The following is a 23,422-nucleotide window of genomic DNA, read 5'->3' as shown; positions in this document are numbered from 1 at the left end:
CAGCCACTTCAGCTGTTGTCCTTTCTTAGCTTGTGTTCAGCTGGGTGTGTTACATCTGCCTTTTCAAGGGACGGTATGCCCATCACCCCACACAGCCTCTGACTTGAAGGTGACAATGGCAGATCCTAAGAACTGGTAAGGGAAATTCTGGACTTACCTCACTCCTTATTGAAACTTACTTTTACTGAAACTTTACTGTAAAGTGTTGTCCTTGATCACATCTTAACAAAAACTTCATTTGCATATCTAGATACATGTTTAGACAGTTGTAAATAACACTGTTCTAGTCTTACGTATTAGGTCTTGTACAGAGATTTCCCAAAAAGTAGTATCTTGTTCTAGTAACTTTTACACAGAAACAGCACAATGCATCTCTCAGGTGATGCATTTATTTTATGGTGGTAGTTAACTCTCAAATTTCTTAATGCTTTAAATATTGAAGAATAAGGGCAGTGTTCCTATACTGAAAAGCTCTTGCTTGATTTATTTTTTTGTGTGTGTGTATTATAGAAAGCTTATGTAAACTTCCTATATGACTGGATAGTCTAAAATCCAAGATTGAATTACAGTTTGAAGCTGACTAGCAGAAGACTGCCTAATACTGTGATGCTTTACATAACAAAGGCTCTAGCACAGGTATCTCATTAGCAGGGCTGTCATCAGGTAGTACCTTGATTTGGCTTTATTCCCAACATTAGGTTTGCAGGAACCCCTGGGAGTGTGCTTGCACAAGCTGAGGTCCTGAGAAAGTGCAGCAACTCATGATTATTTCCACATGAAGTGTCCTTTTGGGAAACTGACACAATTCCTGAAGAAATAACTCTTAATTCTGCAAAGAATTGCTCCCAGCCCTGACGTCTTAGTGCTCCTTCATCAGATTCTGAAATGGAGCTCACATATGAGGTAATTATTAAAACGTGTTATTGTTTCATCTTCTATTTACAACACTAATAATGGATTTTTTTTTATTTTTTTTTTTTTGAAGATTTCATGAGAATGGTTTTGATTTGTACCATTGGGCTGTGTTTAGCATGGAGAATAATTTAGGATTAATAATTAAGTTCAGGTGTCTCAGCATCACCCCATTTCTGTAGGTGGCAGGCACCCTGCTTGAGACAGGATTATTTTGAGTGCTGCACATCTGCCTGACTTGAAGAGCTCCTGTGAGTAAGCTATAGGGTGATCAAATGTGGTGACAAATTTGATAGGCAATCTTCTCTTGGTGACTGTTAGGTGAAGTTTAGTGGCAGGCTCCTGGAGTAAGGGTGAAGATCAGGATACAGGGATTTCCTGCAACCTGTGACAGAAAAGGTCCTTTCTTCCAGCCATTTCTGGAACTCTTATTTATTTGTGTTTTCTCCACTTTAGGGATCAGTTTGCAAGATTGAGTAATGCCTTGTTATTATCCTCTCCTTATATATTACCTAATGTAAATAATAGAAAGGGATTAATTCAGAAGGATGTGAATCTTTAGGTCAAAATATTTTGAGGTCTGCATGGGTTCTAGTATAGGAATCCAGAAATACCTTGCATGATGGATAAAAAGGTTGGTGACAGCTATGTTCAGAAGTAAGAACATGGAAGTAAACTTCTTACCTGTGGTTATATTCTGAAGTTTGTGTGAAAAAGAAGATGAAGGAATAATCCATGTACTTTCTATGGACTGTTGAAGTCCTTCAGATGTGGAAAACGGCACGGTGCTTGGATTCTGGTATGATGGCAGTAGTGTTTGAACCACCCCTGTGAAAATGAGAAGATCATTACAGTTTAAGGTAAAAGATCATTTAGATTTATGTAAAAGGGATCTTACGTTAATAATTTGCTTATAGGGTCAGGAATGTGGTTCAAAAGCTTTTATGGCATGTGTTTGAAAACTTTGCCAGCATGGGAAGGAAGCTAGAGTTCAGTTTTCCCTGTAGAAAATGGGGGAGCCCTGTGCCAATGTGACTTCCTTCACTTTAGCAGGGAGGTATTTTATTAAACATCTCTATATTGCCTGTGTTTGCAAGAGTGTTAATTAGTATTGTGTTAGGGCTGTATTGTCCATCTGTGGGCTTTGACAGATGTTTGCTTGGACACCTGACTGCAAACCTAAACATTTCAAATCAGTCTTGTGCTGTGGGTATAGACTTAACGCAGGTCTAGTAAAGTTTTACAAAGTTGGTGGTTCTGAAGGGCATTAACACGGTCGATGCATTAAAAATAGGGGGCCTCAGGTGACTCTAGAATGAAGGAATAAATAGTTCAGCTCTGTACACTGCACTTAATAATGATTTAAGATCTACCATGTGTATCTTTTTACAGATGTAATAAAAGCTGTTCCAGACGTAATTCTGCAAATTTACCCAACTGTCACTACAAACATAACATCTCTCCAGTCTACTATGTACTTAAGCCTGAGTCAGATTCAGGCAATTGGAGGAAAAGGTGGACTATAAATAATGTCTGGTCTAATTCTTTACTTTTTAAGATACTCAACTACTCCTGTGTTATTTCTGATAAATATTTATTGTTCTGTTCTTAAAAACCTTCCACTATGCCCCCCAGGCATCTCTTCTAATATTCTATTATCCTTACTTTGAGAAAGTTTATCTAGTGTCTAATTTAAATCATCTTAACTGCAATTGAAGGTCATTAGTACTGCTTCAGTTGCCAGGCGATACTGAGAATGCTCCTTTCATCTTTTCAGCAAACTTACATAAACCTGCATCTTTCTTCAGTCTTCTAGACTTAATTATTTCAGTTTGTCAGGTTTTCTAGACCTCTGACCATCCTTGTGTTCCTTCAGAGATTTTTCAATGGATCCGTATCTTTCTGTTAGATAGGATGGCCAAAGCTGGGTCTAAACATTCAGCTGAGCTATCTGTAAGAAGTTAATAAAAAATACTACTTTCCCTTATGAGGAACACTGCTACTGACACATACCTAGTACAGTGAAGTTGTGCTTTTGCAGAAGAAACTATCAAACTATTCTGTCGGGATTCAGGGCAGGAAGAAAGATGAATGGAAAGTCAAATCTTAAACATACCTGGTATGCTGCTGGACGTATGAGAAGAGGCATTAAACAAAGTCACCAGAGGTACTTCTACAGCATCCGGCTTGATGTCTGAGATTTTGTGTGACTCCAGGGTAGGCTTGGTGGTGTTTGACAATATCCATGTTCCCAAATCTCTGTCTGGTTGCAATTCCTTTGTGCTGCTGGATAAAATACTTGCAGACTGTATCTCTGTTCTGAGATTGCTACCACTGTAAGAATGAAGCCTGTTTGGTGGTCTGGATAGCTCAGATATGTCAAAGCTGGAAAAGTCTACTGGCAGAGTAAGAACTGGAGTGGTATTAGGATGGGACAGAGTGATCAGACTTGGTTCATAAGATGCTTCTGCTTTACTAGGGAAAGTGCTGTATAACATGCTAGAAAAGCAGGCTGAGGCTTTAGGGCTGAAATTCAGTTTAAGATTGAGGGTCTGTGCTTCTCTCTGGGTTACAGCAAATGGAAACCCACTGGGCTGTGGGATTGTCATAAAAGGCTTAAATAACAGCTCATAGTCTTTAGCAAACACTTGGCTCAGACTACTGCTTGCTAGCACCAGTGGAAATGTGTCATCAATGGGAAATGTAACATCAGATAAAGTCGTGGTTCTTACTGAAGCTTTTGGCAATAGTGAAGGGAGTCCTTCTGGAGAGAAGGATGCACTAGAAAGCATTTCAAGTTCTGGAAAGTAGCTTTTTGCCTCTTCACTGTAATCTGGCATTTCTGATACTGATGCTGCTTCTGGCAAAAATACATGAAATTCTCTCTTGGAAGGAAATACCTCTGCTGAGCTGTGAGGCTGTTCATGTAGAGTGTTTATCACCCAAGTGTACATGGGCCTGGAAAGCTGGTCTCTGTCTGAAGTGATGTCCTGTAGGAAACGGTATGTGGATACTTCTGTTTTACTGTAAAGGAAGTACGAGTCTGTCTCAGGCATGTAAGTCTCCAGCTGCTCTAACAGCAAGGATGTGTCAGAAGCTCTAGTGGGCCACACTTCCAGTTCAGTGAAGAGAAGTGCTGTTTTAGTAATCAGTGATGGTGAAAGATCTGGAAAATTAGAGTCTGCAAACATAACAGATACTGGTGGTTTAGCTGGCATGTCCCACACTGAATCCATTTCTGAGGTGACCAAACTTTCTTGACTTATAGTAAGATGGATATTATTCTGCATCTTGTAACTTGCCGTTGTTACACTTTCTTCACAGAAAGATGATAAACCCTGAGTAGATGTTATCACAAGTTGTGTGAGTAAGCGGCTTGGCACAGCGGAGGACAAAGGCCTGGAAGCATCTCCTGTAGCTAGTCTCTGGGTAATTGTAATTGGTTTTAATGTAGGTGTTGGTGTGATCATTAATCGCCTACGTTGTTGTCCTGGAGACTTTCTTTCATAATCACCTCTCCTAAGTATTCTCCAGCCTGCAATTTCATATCCTAGCAGCTCTGACAAGTGATATGAGTCAATGTTGTGTTGCAGGACTTGGATGAATTCATGGAGCATGACAAATGCTCCACACTTCACAGGCCAAGAGAGTCCTACATAGTGGTTCACTGTAAAGTCAATGTGTCCAGTGTCTTCAACCAGTACAGTCATGCTCTGCAAGCCTCTGTGTGCCGACTCTGCGTATTGCAACAGGGTCAGTAGGGAGGAATCCAGGTGGAGATACTCAGCCATCGTGCACACGATGTAGAGGCGTTCCTGTGCTTTCAGTGTTTCTGCTCCAGTAGAGACAATGATTTCAGCAGAAGTGATCGGAACTTGCTTCCCACACCTGATATTGAAAATCCAAAATTGTGTTGGTTAAGAGTTGTTTATCTGCCCTCCTGTTTTTGTGAAGATACCTATTTGGATTTAGTCTGTCCTCTTAGGCAAGTGCATCACTCAACATTTTACCTTAGGCCAAAACTTCCTCCTACTGGATATGAATGTTTCCTATTTCATTAGCTTCAGTGAGCACTAAGTTTGGTTGCATAGAACACAGCAGCATGGTATGAATTTACCGAACACTATCCTCATTATCTGGACTCGGAAGTAATTCACTGAAGAAATATTCCCAGTCTGTTAGACATCAGATGGAGGTACTTACATTAAAAAGTACCATCAGTGGAAATAGTGCCTTGTGGAAGCAATTCAGAGCCTGCCTCTCTCCCTGCTGACACAAGAGCTCCAGTTCCTATCTGGGGCAGGGAGGTTGTGCACCTGGAAAATCAGTGCCCTGGCACTGCTAGGCTTGCAGTCTTCATGCCTATGCTTGCTGTGCACTACAGCTCTGGGGTGACAAAGCCTCCTGCTTTTAGAGTCAACATGTACTCATTCAGTAGTTCTTGGTGGGTTTTGTTTTGGTTTTTTTCCCAGTGTCATGTTTCTGTGATAGGAAAAAACCACCCTGTGTCAGTTAGAGAGCACATATCTCTTTTTAAATCTATTTTCTGCACACACTGATAGGGCAAAAGCTGTTGGAAGCTAGCAATACTCACTGGAAGCTGTTTGACATTTGGTTCAAGCTCCCCTCTGTGTCCAGAAATAAGGTGCTGTCCTTAACGTGGATGGTGAAATTTCCAGCAGCCCTTGGTGTTTTCTGAGCATGTGTCCCTGCAGATGCAGCTATGCTCAGCAGGTATACTCCACTCTCTCCTGCCATCGGCAGCCCTTGCAGCACGTTTGTATTGGAGTCGAAGTCCAACCATTTTGGCAAGTCTGCACCACTGGCTAAAGTGACCTGCTCCATAAGAGAATGGCAGATAAACAGAGTTAGAGGTAGGAAATGGTGGTGCTGAAGTTTCACATATTGCAAGTTCTGATCATACAGAGGTCCAGGAACAGCCGCAAATGATCCATTTAAGAATCACACAGTGCCTTGATTTTCGTGAAGTGCTTGTGTTTTTAATGTAGTGGCAACACTGTTCATTTCTAATGCCCTGCATTCTTTGGGCTGCAGGTAGAAAAAATATGTTCTGTGGGGCTTTTGTTTGTTTGCTTGGTAGATAACTGCTATGTTGACAGTGAATGATGGTGAGGTTTTGCAATTGGTTCTACTTATTTCTGATACACAAGACTTCTAGAAGGAGATTTTTCAATGAGTTCATTTTGAACATAAAATGAATGCCAATTTGCTGGAGGATTATACCAAGAATTGTATTTAATAACATTACCTTGTACTGAGTTATCATTCCCTGAAAGGCATATACTGGCACTGGGTAATAGAATATTTTTCCCGTAAGGATGGTTGCATCTGGGATTCCTTGCAGGCTCTTTGTTTCTTCATGTCTGTTATTTGATCCCTTAGCAACCACAGCAGATGTGTTTACATAGACAGATACCAGTGCAAAGAGAAGAGTGAGCGTGAGTAAGACTTGTGTTCCCAGGAGCAAAGGGGACCCCAAGGCAGGAAACTTGTTGAGGATGCCCACTGGGTCCTTGCAGGCATCCATCCTTTACACAGTGGGCTTACGGGGCTGCTGGCATCTGGGTGCTGCTACTTCATTTTGCTTCAGAGCTATAGGGGAGAGGAAAAAAAAGCCCAAAGCCATATGCACACACACTTCAGATCAGTCAACTTCATCTCATGGGGAAGCAGAATACGTGGCAAAGCTTCACACTGCATTTGTTACAGCCCTGCTGGTTTGACTGCTCAGGCCACAGTGACAAATGGGAAGGGTTATAGGCTTTTAAAAAGCCTTGGTACTTACCATTGCTGCTCCATCCAGCTGAAGGTTTTTCATGAGAAAACACCATGTAGCACAAAACCAATTCATGATGCTTTTTAACCCAGTTTCCTTCAGACTCATGTTGCTCCCATCTCTGTCATGAGAAAAGCGCACTTGATCTCTAGGAGATGAAATGCTACACTAGGGCCTCATCAGGGGGGCCTTCAACATATGGCTTAGAGGAGAGATAGATAAACAGCGCAGTAACTTGCTCCCCCGGGTTTTTGTGCTATAGTGGTAGCAAAGGGAAAGGTGAGTGTGGCGTGTGGCACGTGGCAAACAAATTGTGAAGGTAAAGACAGGCTCAGAGTCAATAGCCTTTGCTATGTAGGATGAAGGGCTGGACTTTTGACTTGCTACATTTGAGGTTTCTTATTCAAGAGAAGGTAAAAGCACTAAGTAATAAAATAGTTCCTGCAGGTGTGGGGCTTTCAAACCTGAGTGGCTTCCAGTTTTTAAATAAGAAGGATATACAATATGCTTGGTCTGTCCTGCTAAAGATAGCTTTATGTAAAAGCACACAAGAAGAAAATAATTGTAGGCAGCAGCAAAGATGTTTACTAAACCAATTGATACAGCTGGAGAAGCATGAAGAATCTTTTGGACCCAAATGACTACAGTAGCAGTGCAGTGGATACTCCTTTCTTGTTACAGCTTTTAGAGAAAGATGTCTTGAAAACCACAGCCCTCTTTGCATTGGCTCTGCAGACTCAGCAGCCATGTATCTTGGAATGAGGTCTTGCTCTGCTGGGTTTTAACAAGCATTTTCTTCCTTCTGTTTGCAGATGTGTTTGCAGTGTGCTCTGTAGTAGCTGCACGCCTTTCTGTCATGCTCAATTGTTCAGATCCTTTCTATTTTAGTGATGAGTGGAGCATGCTCTGGATAGAGCAAGAAATGGTAATACAAATCATTGTTCCTAAGTATTCGTGTAGATAAAGACAAAAATTGTGTGATATCTCCTGAAACACAGTGGTTTACTAGAGCCTGCAGTACATCCTGCTGGGAGTATACTCTGAAAAAAAGGCAGAAAACCAACTGCCCTACAGAGAGGTGTACAGAGCAAAGTGAATGTGCTTGAGGTTGTTGGATGCTTTTGGACAGAGATAAATCTGTATCCAGCCAAGTCTGGTTCCATTGCAACTGTGGTTGGCTCTGAATAAACCAGAAGTTGTGTTATGTTTCTTTATGCTGATCTATGCTGAGAAAAGTTGCTAAACACAAATCTCCATTCTCCATTGTTCATGTCTCCTGTGTTCCTTTCTTCTGCAATCTCTAAAATCATAATGGCATGTCCTCATTCACTGATTATGAAACTATGAAAAGAGCAAGTAGGTGGTGGGGCGGAAGTTCAATTTGGAGATGAGAACTTTTGTTTAGAGCATATAATTCTTATGCAAGGGAATGGGTGCTTGACAGTTGACTAATCTCACCTAATGAATTTGCCTCCTGAGAGCTTAGTAAATATTGCCATGTAACCATGTATGAATCATCAGCGTGCTCTAAAATGATGGGAATGCTCTCAGATCCCTTGTTTGCTGTGAGCTGAAAGTAGTCAAAACCACCTCCAGAAGTGCAACATCTGCCCCAATTCAGAGATCCAAAGCCCACAGACCCACCTGTATTTCAGGTGGGGAAATGACAGTGAATGTTTCCCTTCTTGGTAACTTCTGACCTACTGGCTTTGACAGCAGCAAATATCATGTATTTGCTCTGTAGTGTCAGGTGAAGCAGATAGCAGAAAACATTGCCTGCTGTCTTGGTTCTCTGGATATAAACTTACTAAAAGTTCATGTGAACATGCTAGAGAAGCTTAAAATAATTAGATTTTTAAAACTTACCCAGAGACTTTCTGTAATTCTCACCCTAGTACAGTTACTGAGCTCATAAATAATTTTTTCTGGGTGGATTGCAACAGGGGCATGTAGCAGTCTATTGGGTAAATGGCTTTTGGTAAAAACAGAAACCATCTGAAGTGCCATTCTATGGCTAAATGCAGGCAATCTTGTGAACAAATGTAACTTATCCAGAAACAAGGACTCCTGGCTTACAGTATTTATTTCCCAGGCAGAACCAAGAAATATCAAAAGTTTTATGGAAAAATTTCATTCTCATGTAACTTCATGACCAGGCTCAGCTGAACCAGGTACATAGATAAAGGTGGGTAAGTGTCATTGAAAGCTCACTTGAATCAAACAGGACTTTTTTGGGGCACCTGTAAGTACTTGTAAAGACAAAAATGGCTTATTTTGCTTCATTTCTAGCTTTGGACGATCTTTTTCCTACAAGTTTGTACTATGTTTACACAGGTACGATTCTGAAACTGGAAACCCCCCACCCCTAAATCCTTATGTGCACACCAGAGAACACAACACTACCTGCTTTTTTCAATTTTACCTTTTTTTCCCAAGACAGACTTCATGAGCAAACAAGGGGGAGGAAACACGAACTTATAAAATAGAAATCATCACTGACTTGTTTTCTTATGCTGCCCCTGCCTAAGGTGCTCTCTTGTCACTCCTGTTTAGAGGAAAGGGGGAGCAGATATCCCATACGTCCCTGTGTAATGTTTAGCAAGGCCACTTGGAGGAGTTTAGGCTCTCAAGCAACATCCAAAGTTTACTAGAATGGTTTAGTTTTACAGCCTTCACCGCAAGGCTAATACTTTTATGAGGTTGGTTTTTGTATCCGTTAAAGCCCTAGCAGCTGGAATCCAGTAATTGCTTGGCAATTCTAACTCCCTTTTAAGATGTGTTGAATTCAAGCCTTCTCTGCTGCAGAGGAAATCCTGATATTTTTCCCAGTGTCCCCAGAAAATGCAGAGGGTGACTTAGAAATAATATTTTGGGTTCTCTTAGGAGGCTGGATCCTTTTTTTTAGTGTGTGAAGCTGGCAGTGCTATCAGCCGTGGAGTGCACACCTTGGTAACTTGTGGGCAGTCACAGAACAATTTGCATTGACGTAACAGGAAGGCTGGTGGGAGCATGTTTTCTGCTAAATTGTTCAGTACAGGAGATTTTCACTTTTTGCCTTTGACTTCCATTATATTCCAGGAAAAGCCTCTTGTGTTGGAGTTGCCTAGTAACATGCAGAGATCTGCCTACAAATTGGCTGTCTGTGACTTAGGTCTTAGGCAAAATGTGCAAAATGTTTTTATTTGGACTGTTGCAATAAACATATTGTCGCTTTCTAGAGAACAGGAACCTGGTAACTAGATGTTGTGAAGGGCATAAATGCATATGATGGAAGAAAGGAGCCTGTATTTTCTTGTGTGTCTAAACCAATGTCACTCCTGGGTGACAGGCCAGCCAAAACTAGTGTCATCATGGTAACACACCTTTCTACTCAGGGATAGAAAGTCTCAGGGCGCGAGGCACACTGATGTCCACAATGTGTTAATTTTACAGGAGTCTTCATAAATATGGTCATTTCTAACAGCTCACCCCTCTGTCCAGAGGTAGGGCTGTGTTTAAAGGAGATGCACACATTATTTTTGGTACGGAGAAAGTCTAGTGTCATCACAGAGGTGTTGGCAGACGTCTAGTGTAGCTGATTGCAAATTATGGAGAAAGTCAAGGTATCTGTGATAAGCGTCAGAAAGAGTGGGTTTCTTTTCATGCCTTTTCTTCCTTCAAAAATAAAAAAATATCCATAATTTCAGGAATTTTTAACATGCTGGTGCATATCTTTGAGTTTTCTCTCTAAAAATCATAGGTTTTCTTTCTTCCCCGATTTTAAAATGAGTAGGCAAAACAATAGAAAGGACAAAGAAACAACATCTGAGAAAGCTGCTTCTTAAACCTTGTCTTTACTTGCTTCTAGTTCTCATTCTGCTTTGTATTGGGAAAGTATTTTCACTTCCCACTTCATTTCTCTCCCAAGCCCTCATGTTTCCTCTGAGAAATTGTCGACGTGGGAAAGTTTAAACATGAAAGCCAAGGTATGAATTTAGACCAGGGTTAAATTTGGTTTTAATTACCCATGTGAACACTCCCATTTTGCTACAAGTGCTTTTTTCAAATTATGGTTTTCTTTTCTTTTTTAAAGCCTATCTTTTGACATTGCAAACTGTTTAAACTGAACTGAAAAGAGGTGGTAGTAAAAGGACTTGGGCACTTATATAGTTACAACTGCATATCTAGCAGATAAAACTTTCTTGCTCAGACAAGCCCTCACTATTTAATCTTAGATTATTTTTTCCCCATATGGAGAGTTAAAAACTAAGAATTTACTTCAGTGATTTCATTTTCTAAAGTGCCATGGTTTTGTTTTCCAATTCAACAACTTTGAAAAGAAGTGAACCAGGTTAAAAGTTTCTGGTTTTTAATGAAAGATTGTTTTTTGATGAAACTTGAAATTATATTAAATGTGGGGCTTTTCAAAGTGATTAGCTATTTATTAAGGAAAAGGTCACTAGATTGTTTGGAATAAAGATCAACTGTTGTAGGAAGGTTTTGGTTTTGATACTGTGCATTACAGGAAGGGAGACAGGAGACAGTGGTAGAGCTGCCCATAAGGCAGCTTTTAGCTTTACACCTTTTGTTAAATTCATTGTGAGACCCACAAATCTTTAGAACTGCCTGCACCTCTCTCCAGCTGTTAATAAAAACATGGGCTTTCACTTCAAAAGGGATTTCAGAAATCCAATCAGCTGTCCTTTGTGGGAAACAGAGCTACTGACTGAGATCTCTTGGCAATGTACTTCTTTTCCCTGCTCTCTGCCCTTTCTTCGGTCAAGTGGAGGAGGCAGAGCAGAGCCGAGGTTTGTACAAACACTGGGGCAGGAGGGAGGCCAGTGTGCCAAGTTCCAGCCCCATGTGATTTTTTTCTCTCTTTTAGAAGGGGGTGGGTTATGTACCAAACAAGGAGCACGAGGTTTATAATAGACATGCTGACAGAACCTTGTTTAGTGTGCTTGTGGCTGCTCCTGGGTTCAGCTTTTGCATTCAGCTGGCGTTGCTGGCTTCCCACAGCAGACTTTTCAAGCAAGTTGCTGTAATAACCTCATCATGGTTTTTGTCTCGCTCAGTGGGCTCGGTTTAGCCTTGCTCTTAGCTGATGTGACAGTTGGGACAGAGCTTCCTTCCCTGGCACCAGCCCTGAATTTGGCTTAAAGCACACTGTTAAATCCAGTGCTGCCCCATCACTAATGCAGATGCTGTTGTCATTGCTTTGTCTTTATATTAGATGGTTCTTACCTGATTTGCTGCAAAGAAGGGAAAAATGTGTTTCCTTGTGATCAGATGTGGGTTGTTCTCATAAGGAGAGTTAATTCAGCCCCCCTGAAAGTAATGAGAAAGGTGTAGAGGAGATGGGAGTGTTTCCTGGTGCATGAGATGCTTTCTGGGTTTAGGGTGTGCAGTGGACCTTGGTCATCCTTAGGTAGTTTCAAAGGTGTTTAAAATAGGGCAGTGGGTCTGTTTGTCCTCCTTCACCCCTGTTTGTTGTTTAAAGTGAATCCTAAAGCTCTCTTTAAAGAACAGATAACAGCTTGTCCTGGTTTCTCCTGGAATAGAGTTAATTTTCTTCATAGTAGCTGGTGCAGTGCTGTGTTTTGGATTTAGTCTGAGAACAATGCTGATAACACACCGATGTTTTAGTTGTTGCTGAGCAGCACTTACCCTGATCAAGGACTTTTCAGTCTTATGCTCTGCCAATGAGGGGGAGCAAGGGAAGCTGGGAGGAAGCAGACACAGGACACCTGACCCAAATTAACCAAAGGGGTATTCCATATCACAGCACATCATGCCCAGTATGTAAACTGGGGGGAGTCACCCAGAAGGGACAGATCACTGCTTGGGTTGGGCCGGGTATCAGTCAGTCTAAAGCCACGTGGTTATTCAACTCTAGAGGACCTGCCAACCTCACTGGCTCAGACCAGTCAGAACTTTTACATACTGTAGAAAGGGATAAATTTCCTGTGGTGCACATAAAAAATCTGCTGGGAAGCACAGCCTTATTACCCCTAATACAGGGTTATTTGTGCTTCAGGTAAAGGCAAACCAACTCTTGGGATTGCTTTTGCTCAGGGGCCTGAGTGTACTTGATGGGTAATGCAGGAAGATGGGGAAGTCTGGTGTGTACCTCAAGGGGATTTGATTTTGGTGGAAAATAGCCGATGAACTCAATTACATGCTGTTGACTGCTATATAAGGCTTCTATGGCAGCTAGATGCCCATCTCTGCCACTCTGGACTTTGAAAAGAAACTATGTGCTGTCATGATCATCAGCAGAGAATAAAGTCATGGAAAGCCAGCAGCAGCAGTGGGAATCTCCCAGTACTGACCTCAGATCACCATCGACTGAACCTCGAGAAACCAGAAAAAAAAAACTGAACATCGAGAAACCAGACGAGCTCAGCAGTGATGTTGGCAGGCACCAGTCCAACACCACCTTTCCTGCCCTGAAGGACTGTTATGACAAACGAAGCCCAACATCATGGACTGAATGAACTCAACAAACATTAAAGGCATGGTCCATGGGCTAAGGAATGACATCTGTCAGTGTGTGTGTGTATATTGGAAAATGTGGAACCTGAGCATCATGTAAATGGCATGGAATAAGGCATGGATACTGTCCTGGTTTCAGCTGTAACAGTTGTTTTTCTTCCCAGTAGCTGGTGCAGTGCTGTGTTTTGGCTTCAGTCTAGGAACAGTGATGGTAACACACCGATGTTTTAGTTGTTGCTAAGTAATGCTTACCCTGATCAAGGATTTTTCAGTCTCTTCATGCTCTGCCAGTGAGGAGGGTCACAAGAAGCTGTGAGGCAGAAGAGACAGGACACCTGACCCAAACTACCCAAAGGCATATTCCGTACCACAGCACGTCATGCCCAGTATAGAAACTGTGGGGGAGTCACTTGTAAGGTAGCCTGACTCTTTTTTGATCACCACTGTAATGAAGAATGAACTTTGATAAAACTGGACAAGTGCAGCAGTGATGGAATTGGAACGAGCTTCAGCATGCAACAATTCAACACTACACACCTTCCATCTTTCCTGCCCAGAAAGACTGTTATGACAGATGGAGCCCCAAGTCATGGACTGAATCAACTCAATGAACTTTCATAGGGATGGTGCATAGATTAAGAGAATGATATCTCTGTGTGTGGGTGGGTGGGTGTGCATCACCAGAGAAGGAGGTGATGTGTGCTGAAGAAATCCCACTGTATAATAAACTACTACAAAGTGAGAAGCAATATGCCTTGTTTACTGATGGGTCCTGCTGTATTGTGAGAAAGCATCAGAGATGGAAGGCAGCTGTGTGGAGTCTGAGGAACCACTGGGTTCATAATCTCCTGATTATGAGCAATTATGGCAGACCTGCATCTCAGCTATTAACAGTAAGCATCCTGTTGCTTGAGGGGGAAGATATAGAAGGTACGTGCCATGGGGGCATGCTATGGTTTTACCTGTGGGATCATGGAGAAGGCGTGAGAAAGTGGAATGGAAAACCTACCTGAATTTTGGAGTGATGGGAAGGGATCCCAACAACTGACTGTACTGGTGGCTGAAATCAGCCTAACTGGGAAGGAGTGGCAAAAGCATCCCATTGTGGCTGGTCCAGAGGCTCCATGCATCCTTGGCATAGACTACCTCGGGAAAGCGTACTTCAATGACCCCAAAAAAAGGTACCAATTGGCTTTTGGTATTGCTGCTTTGGAGACAGAGGGAGTTGGGCAGCTGTCCACCTTACCTGATCTCTCACAGGATCCTTCTGTTGTGGGGTTACTGAAGGTTGAAGAACAACAAGTGCCAATCATGACCACAACAGTGCACCGGCGGCAATATTGCACCAACCAAGACTCTGTGATTCCCACCCATAGGCTGATCCATAGCCTAGAGAACCAAGAAGTGACCAGCAGGACCCGCTCACCCTTTAACAGCCCAATATGGCCAGTGTGAAAGTCTAACAGAGACTAACAGTAGACTATCGTGGCCTGAATGGAGTCACACCACCATTGAGTGCTGCCATGCCAGATGTGCTAGAACTTCAACCTGAATGGGAGTCAAAGGCAGCCAAGTGGGATGCCACAATTGATAATGCGTTTTTCTCAATCCCTTTGGCAGCAGAATGCAGGCCACAGTTGGAGGGGCATCCAGTACACTTGGAACCGACTGCCCCAGGGGTGGAAACACAGCCCTACCATCTGCCATGGACTGATCCAGAATGCACTGGAACAGGGGCAAGCTCCAGAACACCTGCAATACATTGATGACATTATTGTGTGGGGTGATACAGCGGAAGAAATCTTTGAGAAAGGGAGGAAAATAATCCAAATCCTGCTGAAAGCTGGTTTTGCCGTAAACCAGGGTAAGGTCAAGGGACCTGCACAGGAGATTCAATTTTTGGGAATAAAATGGCAAGATGGATGTCATCAGATCCTCACAGACATGGTCAACAAGATAACAGCAATATTTCCACCAACTAGTAAGAAAAAACCACCACCTTTTAATTTTATATTCTCTGCCCTTGTTATTTCCCTTACTGTTGGTAGCAGTAGTAGTAATAGTTGTATTGTACCGTACTTTAGTTATTGGACTGTTCTTATCTCAACCTGTGGGATTTCCATTCTTTCTATTCTCCTCCTCATCCTGCCCAGGGGGGGAAGAAGGGGGAGAGTGAGTGAAGGGCTGCATGGTGCAGTTATCAGCTGGGGTTAAACCACAACACATCTGAAATCCCTGCACCTTTCTTGTATTGCAGAAACTGAGAGGCTGTTGACTGATGGAGGATCGGAAGCAAATTTACAGCCAGATTCCCTCTTACCAATTTTTCCTTTCAGGTATTTTTCCTTTGTTTGTTTTACTTGGGCAAGTAACTAAACCAGTTGCTGCCTGAGCAGCGTAGCTAGCGGAGTCTGGTTTCCTTCAGGTTTTCCTGTTGTTCCCCTTCCATCTGTCGCAAAGATCTCAGTTTCGTCTTCTGCCACACTGTCTACGGGGAAGGGCATTGAGAAGCTGCATGGGGCTGGTTTTGGCTTCCCTTCCCTCAGTGGGAGCACACTTTTGTATTTCTGTCCTTTGCCTGAATTCTAGTTTTCAAAAAACCCCTTTAAAGAACATGATTTTCAAGGCGTCTTTAAGATCCCTCCCATCCCAAATGCTCTAAACTTGCTAACAAATGGAGCCAGGCATCTTTGGCTGGGGAGAGGATCAGGTTTTCAGAGGGGACAGGCAGGCTACACAAGCTTCATTTCCTCACGATGCCAAGGTGGATGGTTAGTTCCTGGAAGTACCTGTTTTCTCTTTTCGACAGGGCCATCTGGGTAAACTGTTCCTGCTGTTTCTAAGGACACTTGACAGAATAAAAATCCTCAACACACTCTAAGCTGCCTCTGTTTCAAAGCAGCAGCAAAAGAAGGGGGGGAAATGTGCAATATCACTTTTAAAATATTTTTCTACTTAAAATAAAGGAGAGCTTATGATAGTTACAGTAGGAGCAGTGATTTGATTACAGTGTTGACAGCTTCTTTCAATTGGGTTGGCCCATAGTTACCTGTGAGGTTTAGTTTCTGCCTCAATCTTTTCAGTTTATGCCATTTGCTCTCTTTTGCAGGTGAAATCAAGTGTTGCTCAGAAAACCACAGCTCAGGAAAAGTGTTGTCTTGTGTATGAAACCGATGACTGTGAAGTTATTGAGGTCTCTACAGAGAGACAGCCGTAAGTCTGCTTCCATGTCTTTGAAGAATCATACAACTTCTCAGTGATGAAGCCAGGACTTCTGACAGGGGATTGAATATAATCCCTAAATATTTAATATGCCAGAAATCAAAGAAAAACAATTTGTCAGACTTTTAGCGGGGGTTGAGACTCGCTCCAAGACCCTGGTGAGTATGTGCATGGCTCCTGTTGAAGTGTTCAAAGGTCTTTATTGGGGCTTATCAGGGTATTATAAGAAGAGGGGAGGGGGCAGCTCTTGAAGTTTTGAGTGAATTTAACATTAAGGTAAGTAGGGGCCTGGAGTCAAGGATACTGGGGGAAAGGACTGTGCATGAACATTCCTTACAGGTCTGTCAATGCACCCAGTCTTGCACAGCTCCTCTGACACATTCTTAGGTCTCCAATAAGGGATCTCCTCTAAACAGAAGCACAAGCTTGTATCCTTTAGTTGGCAGAGATTTTTAATGTTCTTTGAATGTAGGATGAGGCCAAGAAGCATACTATGACCCATGTCTACTTTATGCTCTTATTCAAATACTAAGGTACAGCACAATAAAAATCAGCCAGACTATAAATTGTGTTGAACCTGGGGGGATGGGAGAAAACCAAACTAATTCAGTTTGTATGAATGTATCTTGCCTGAAGTGAAATTGTGCATGAAATAATGCAAAAAAGCCTTTAGCTGAGCTTAGTAACTGTTCTTATGAAAAGATAGCAGCCCAATTTTGTGGGGCTGCATTTTCAAAGCCAGATCTCAGCAATAGGTTTTGATGCTCTGATGAGGCATTAGATAAAGTATCTAAGTTTTTGAGAAGTTCAAGTTGTTTCTTGCTGTCTTTCAGAGCTTCTGGAAACAAAACTATTTATGTAAAGACCTAGCCATGGGTCTCATACTTTAGTCTCTTATTTTTGCAGATATTAGCCTGGCTATTTGCTTTAATTTCTTTATTTTTACTTTCAGGCTGTTGTGTCTGGATGCTTTTATTTGCACACATAATATTTGTTCCTGCACCAGTCACTGCTCAAAGTTGCCATAGTAACAGGTTTTGCTGTTGTTTCCTTTTGAAAGCAGGGCAAGGGTACCAACCTCCTGGCTGGGCTCTGGACCGGGAGCCAAGGTTCAATCCTGCTTGGCTGCCAGTGTTTGCCTTTGCCCGAGTTGCCCCTGGCAGGAACCAGCAAAGCATTTCAGTGATTTTTGTTTTCTTCTGGATGCCTGTTGTTTGGCAGCCACCCAGACACTGCCTGACAACCTCCAGCATCCAAAGCCTTTGCCTAAATGACTCCTTCCACGCTCAGAGGCTTTGCTCACACCTTGCTGTCCACCCCTGGCCCGCAATCCAGCCCACATGCTGGATGTGTTTCCCCAAATTCCTTTGTAGCTCCTACCACTTACCTCTTGGTGTCTCCATTTCCCTTCTGACCCCTGGTTCGTCACGTAGACTTCACCAGGGCTGGCTGACTTTGTGGCTGTACCTCTGTTTATCTGTAGTCAAGCACAAGGCCACTGGGCAACTGTTGACTTTTTTGCAGGACCAGCTGCATGGAGAAAGGAGTCTGGGTGTGATTGTTCTGTTACTGAAAATCACACACGTTTTCTTTGTTTATTTTGTTTCTACCTACTTCTTGAATGTGCCTGGACACGTCAAAACAACAATGATCAGCTTGCGTTAAATAAATTAACTTCATACTTCTAGTACCATTGACCTTTAGTTCATCCACTGCAAGCACCTCAGAGGAAGGGTGGTGTTATTGGTCTGCGTGGTTTTGTTTGCATTTATGGTTCTATGGGTTTTGGTTTTTTGGGTTGGGTTTTGTTTTTTTTAATTTTTCATTTCTTAAGGAGAAACCTTTTAAGCTCACCCTGCGGACCAGCAGCAGACCAGGACTATGGGCAGCTTTCCAGAGTTCCCTCTGATCCCCTCCTCGATGGACCAACCTCTTTCACTGCTCTGGCATCAGCTCTGTGAGAAGTTGAATTTGTGGGACTGGGCCACTGAAAAAAGCCCATGGTACAAATAGTTTATCTCCAAACTCTGCCTTTGTGTGTCTGCCAAGTGGTAATTGGGGGGGAAAGAAAACCCAACCCTCCTGATACCCATTTGGTGCATGACTGACAGATTTATGATAGGACGCAGTTTCCTCCGTTTGTCTGGCAGCGGGTGGCTGGGCTGTGAGATTGTGTGTCCGCCTTTCTGCCAGCGAACTCTTCCAGCTGGATTCAGAGGACAGGAAATGATCTAGTGAAAGGCTTTCAGTGACAATTAACAGAATTCCTGCTGATAACTCTTTTTTTGTCCTCTCCCTCAGGATATTTTTGCAGCAAGCCCCAAGTCGTTGTAAAGTGGCATTGGAGGTGGGTGGTTACAAATATTTGATGCGTGTGTCATGGAGAGGCTTTTATTTCTGTTGAAAGTATGATTTAATTCTAATGTACATCTCTTTCAGAATCTACTTGGTGACCAGAGCAACATAAAAACATTATTTTTCCTACAGATGGTCAGACTCTAAAACCCATCCCCATTTGGCCTAAAACAAAGGAGAGCTATTGTCAAAGTAACTTGAGGAGAAAGTAAGATTGTCCAAGAGTCTCCCAGTAGGGAGGATCAGGAAAGGAGTTTATGCTTATGTCAGGAATGGTCCAACTGCTTGTTGTGCCAGAAACAGCAAGGAGCTCAAGTCCTGGGCTCACAAGGTAGTGTCAACTTTGGAGCATAAGTTTAAGAAAAGAAAAATATTTCTGTGTAAGGTATCTCTCTTTTAAAGAGGGAAAAGTAAATATTTATTTGCAGTCACATAGGATTACCTGTGTCAAAGGAAAATAGTGGTGTTGGATGTACTCCCTCAAAAAACTTTGAAGAGTTGTCTTAGATGCAATGTTGGAAACCAAGTATGGTTCCTTCGAGCTTGGTCTTCAGACAGGTTTTTTTCCTCACCATGGGACAAAAAACAATCTGATAACCTTAGGATAGGGTGTTCTCTTGGAAAAGGAGCAGGAAAACAATTTTTTTGAAGACTTTAATTCCCATGTGTATCATCAGCTCTGTTTTCAGTAGCTGAATTACAGTTCAGGAAATAAAATTGTAAGTGAGACAGATATTTTGCCTTGGGAATTTGACACCTGTAAACAAAACGCTTCATTTTGAGAGCTTGAGGAGTTACTTCGAAGTTACTGGGCTTTGTCCTAGTTGTATGCTCGAAGACTTCTTTACTCCAGCAGTGAAGTCTCCAAACTGGGGTTTACTTAGGAAAGGGTGAAAAAACAGTGAAGTTAGTGTTGTAAGATGAATCATGTTTTTCTGCTGGATTGTTCACGTTGTCAGTGACTCTTGTAATTAAGTGCTATGTGGAAAAACAGCCTTTCATTGTCTGTGCAGTTAGAGCAGGCAAACTGCTTTTATCTGCTTTGGAGTTCATTTGAATACTGACAGCTTGCTGCTTTGGATCTGCGCTAGCCTGGTTGGTGGTTTTGCCGGTGCAGGAGCAAGTCCAGGAACAGAGAATGGAGAGGGGAAAAGCCCAGTAGTCATATAGAAGGGAAAATGGGCAAGTGATGAGACCATGGGAACTACACTGAGCAAATGAAGGAAACATGGGCAGAGACTGGAAGAGTCAAACCTTGCAGCAGTACAGCAGAGGCTATGTCCTAGTCTGTCCTTGTGTGAAAGGGTTGAAAAGAAGGGCTGAAGTCTTGCTGTTTTGCTAATTGCATTTTTGGTTTTCAATGTCACAGTCTGATTGAAGTCGAGCTATGCCTTCTTGGTCTGTGTTAGTGTCAGCCCCATTACAGCATCTCTGTGAGGAAGTATAAGCACAGCAGTTTTATCTCACCAAGTACAGCCTAGGCAAGTGAGAACCAAGAAGAAGCCCACACCTCTTGTGTCCAGGCACGGCTAATACAAGGATTGACCAGCACCGCAGCAGCTAAATTCAGAGGTGAGAGAGCTGATGGCACCAGCAGGCTGGAGCGGGCCAGGCAAATGCTGAGCAAAAAGTACTCCCTGTTACCCTTTCTCCTCACCTTACATCACAGCTGGAGAGGTCCCAGAGATCCCCAGGCAATCTTTAGATGGTTAATAAATGGTGGAGTTGCTTCTGTGAGGCCATCAGGATGCAAGTCTTGAGCACTTCCACTAGGCCAAACTTCTACTGGGCAGGTATTGGGGATTGTAAAGTGTGCCACCCCAAACCAAAACCAGGGGCTCTGTGATCACCTGGGGAACTGGAGGTAGAACAGATCTGCAAATGACTGTTTGCAGCATGGCTAATCTAGGCACTGCTGACAGGATGAAATGACTCAAAATGATGCAGCAGCTCACAGCTTTAAAGAGGGAAGGATCCCTCCTTACCCAAGCCAGAAATCTCAACCCCAGCATGGCAGAAACTGAATCCCTTAGTCCCCCATTTGCAGGGCTGGCTTTCAAGAGCTGTGCTTGTTGAGGAGCTGCTCTGCAGTGACATAACCACGTTGTACTTCATTTCATCATTCCTTTTTTAAAGGGGGCTGATGATGTTGCATTCTCCCTCTTGGCTTCTGGAAGAAAGAAGCTGGAAGAAGATGAGCTGGCAAAGACAGCAGCTGCTTGAAGCACTCCAGATCTGCCTGTGCACATCCTTGCTTCCAAATTCCTGGGGTTTCCAGAACAGCTCAGACAGAATGCTGAAAAAGCTTTCCTTTTAATCTCTCTATCTGCATTCTGTGTTTTTGCCAGTGCGGGTAAAAGAGGTACACACTCCATGCTCTGCATGTACCGGTGTTTGCACCAAGGTAAACAAAAGATAGTCTAGGTAATTACAGAGAACGATCTGAGAGAAACGTCTTGGCTCTACAGCTGGTTCCTGTGACAAAGGAGCAGGCAGGGCAGGCAAACTTGCCCTGCCAGCATATCAGCAGTGTTTCTCCTTATTCAAACAACAAGAACTGAGATTCATGGTCTTTAATGTAGCTAAATTCTAACTCAAGCATGAAGGAGAGTTTTGTCTGACTGAAATTTGCAGGGGAGGGATAGTGGGGATTACTGTACTTTCAGAGATCAATGTTGTATACACATCCTAAACTCATAAGGCTCTTCTTCCCATGCCACATCTGAGACCTCAGGTTGGTTTGGGAGCTGGCAGGGCACAGCTCTCTGCATCACTTTATTTCTCACTTGTGGTGTTACAGGCAATGAGAAGACACTCTAGTGTTTGCTCAGGTCCAACCCTTGGAATCAGACACCACCTTCAACAAGCCCAAAAGAAGGCTTTACTGTGGGAAGCATTTCTTATACAGTTTGAAATCTCTGTGGATTTTCTTTTGTTTTGTTTTTAAGCAAGGAGACAACCCAGCTGAAACCCTTCAGGATTACATGATACTGCAGAGAGCAGAATTTGGCATGCAGGTTGCAAAACAGTCTGAATCTCACTTCATGAAAATATTAAACCACGCTGCAGAGCCTGGCTGCTTCTTCCCAGGCTTTACTGGGGCTGAGGACAAATCCCAAGGAGAAGCCTGTCCATTAGTTGCATTAAGACTCTGTCCCCACATATATGTATAGTGGGTGTGTGTTAATTTGTTTGGATTTTCCTTGGGTAAGTTAAGATGATGACAGTTGGCTTTGCTTTGCAATCTGCATGCCAAACTTCTTGTAGGTCGCTTCATAAACTTAGTCTTTCTAAGCAAGTTAAATGCCTTTTAGACCAGAATTGTTAAAACCAGTTCAAGTTTAGCCATTTTCTTTGGTACTGACAGGAATGTAAGAATGGTGACACCTATGTGGACTGAGGATTCACCTCGCTCAGCATCCTCTTCCCCAGCAAGAAGTGGATGCCTGAGGAGAAGCAAGGTATGTATGCAGTGATGCTTCCTCTAGCCAATTCAGGAATACCATGAGCTGGATAAGGTGTCTCTGTTTACAGCCACTTTTGGCTGATTTCTAGGAACTTTCCTAGTCTCCCCATGAACCTGTATAAACTTTTGGGATTGCATCACATCCTGGGGGAAGGAGCTCCAACCATCCACTGCCTGTTGTGCAAAGGACCTTTGCTTTGTACTGTGTGTGGTTCCTTTCTGTGGCTTCACTGCACCTCCTAGTTGCATTAGCAGAGAGGGGCAAACATCAATCCCTGGAAACTTTCTGCATGCCAGTCCTGATGTGAAGAACGTTTATGTACTTTGTGTTGTGTTTTTGTTGTTGTGTGGTTTGAGGTTTTTGTTTGTTTGGGGTGGGTGGTGGTGGTGCTTGACCACTGTTGCCATTCTCTGAACCTTTTCATGCTCTAATGTATTATTTCGGGCAAAGGGACAGAACTGCACCCAAACATGAGGTCTGGGCCAACCTTTCGTTTAAACAGTGGAATACAGCCACTCTTTGGTTTGCTCTTCATTTTTCTTCTCCCAAGAGAAAAGTTTCAACCCTTAACCCCTGTACCACTTTGACTCTTACTGAACATTGAAATTGTACTATTAGAGTGTCTGGAGAAGACATTCCCACTCTTCCAAGGGCTTAGCTGGCTGCAGTGTGGGGCAGCTCCCTTACAGGATATATTTGAGAGAAGGTTGGGAAAAATGTTATCTGTCTCATCATCCCAGGGCAAATACAAGTTGGCGGGAATTCCTGTTTCTAGACACCTCAGTCTGTGATCTGGGACTCGTCAGAGACAGATCAGCTTGTGGGAGCTGGGAAGGAGGAGATGATTTCATTTTGAGGCAGTCCTTGGAACTGTTTCTCCAGAGGTTTCTTATATGTGTCTGACTATGTAAGACTCATCTGTTGCACGGGTAGCAAATAAATATAACTGAGCATGGGGAATGTGATTATTTGGACCTTGTCAACATTAGGACCTTGTCAACAATATTCACCAGCTGGGAGTTAAAGATTTCTTTCTCTCTCTCTTTTCCCCAACTTTAAGGACAGCTATTTTTGGGCTAGGCAGCAGATCTGAGGCAAAGGCTGGAAGCTGACTTCTCAAATGCAGGGATGAAGATGGTCAGTGGAATGGAGGAGACTTATTTACCAAAGAGTGCATTCAGAGGATACGCAGCAG

General features: G+C 42.8%; 1 long non-coding RNA gene across 3 annotated transcripts in view; it reads left to right on the top strand.

Moving 5' to 3' along the window:
* Window positions 1-23,422, top strand: part of LOC308221017 — a 27,892-nt gene extending 4,470 nt beyond the window's left edge. The window contains exons 2-11 of one of the 3 annotated variants that reach the window (XR_013956860.1): window positions 30-135; window positions 699-903; window positions 14,804-15,164; window positions 15,441-15,519; window positions 16,293-16,563; window positions 18,240-18,408; window positions 18,707-18,752; window positions 18,845-18,895; window positions 20,130-20,332; window positions 20,897-23,413. This is a non-coding gene — a long non-coding RNA (uncharacterized lncRNA). Of the gene's footprint in view, window positions 1-29; window positions 136-698; window positions 904-12,767; window positions 15,165-15,440; window positions 15,520-16,292; window positions 16,564-18,239; window positions 18,409-18,706; window positions 18,753-18,844; window positions 20,333-20,896 lie in introns of those variants that run through there. The other 2 variants (XR_013956859.1, XR_013956861.1) reach the window with 2 other exon arrangements.

The sequence above is a fragment of the Psittacula echo genome, assembly GCF_963264785.1.
Source record: "Psittacula echo genome assembly, chromosome: 1".
Lineage (NCBI taxonomy): Eukaryota > Metazoa > Chordata > Aves > Psittaciformes > Psittacidae > Psittacula > Psittacula echo.
The sequence above is the reverse complement of the archived record's forward strand: the minus strand, read 5'-3'. Positions and strand labels throughout refer to the sequence as shown.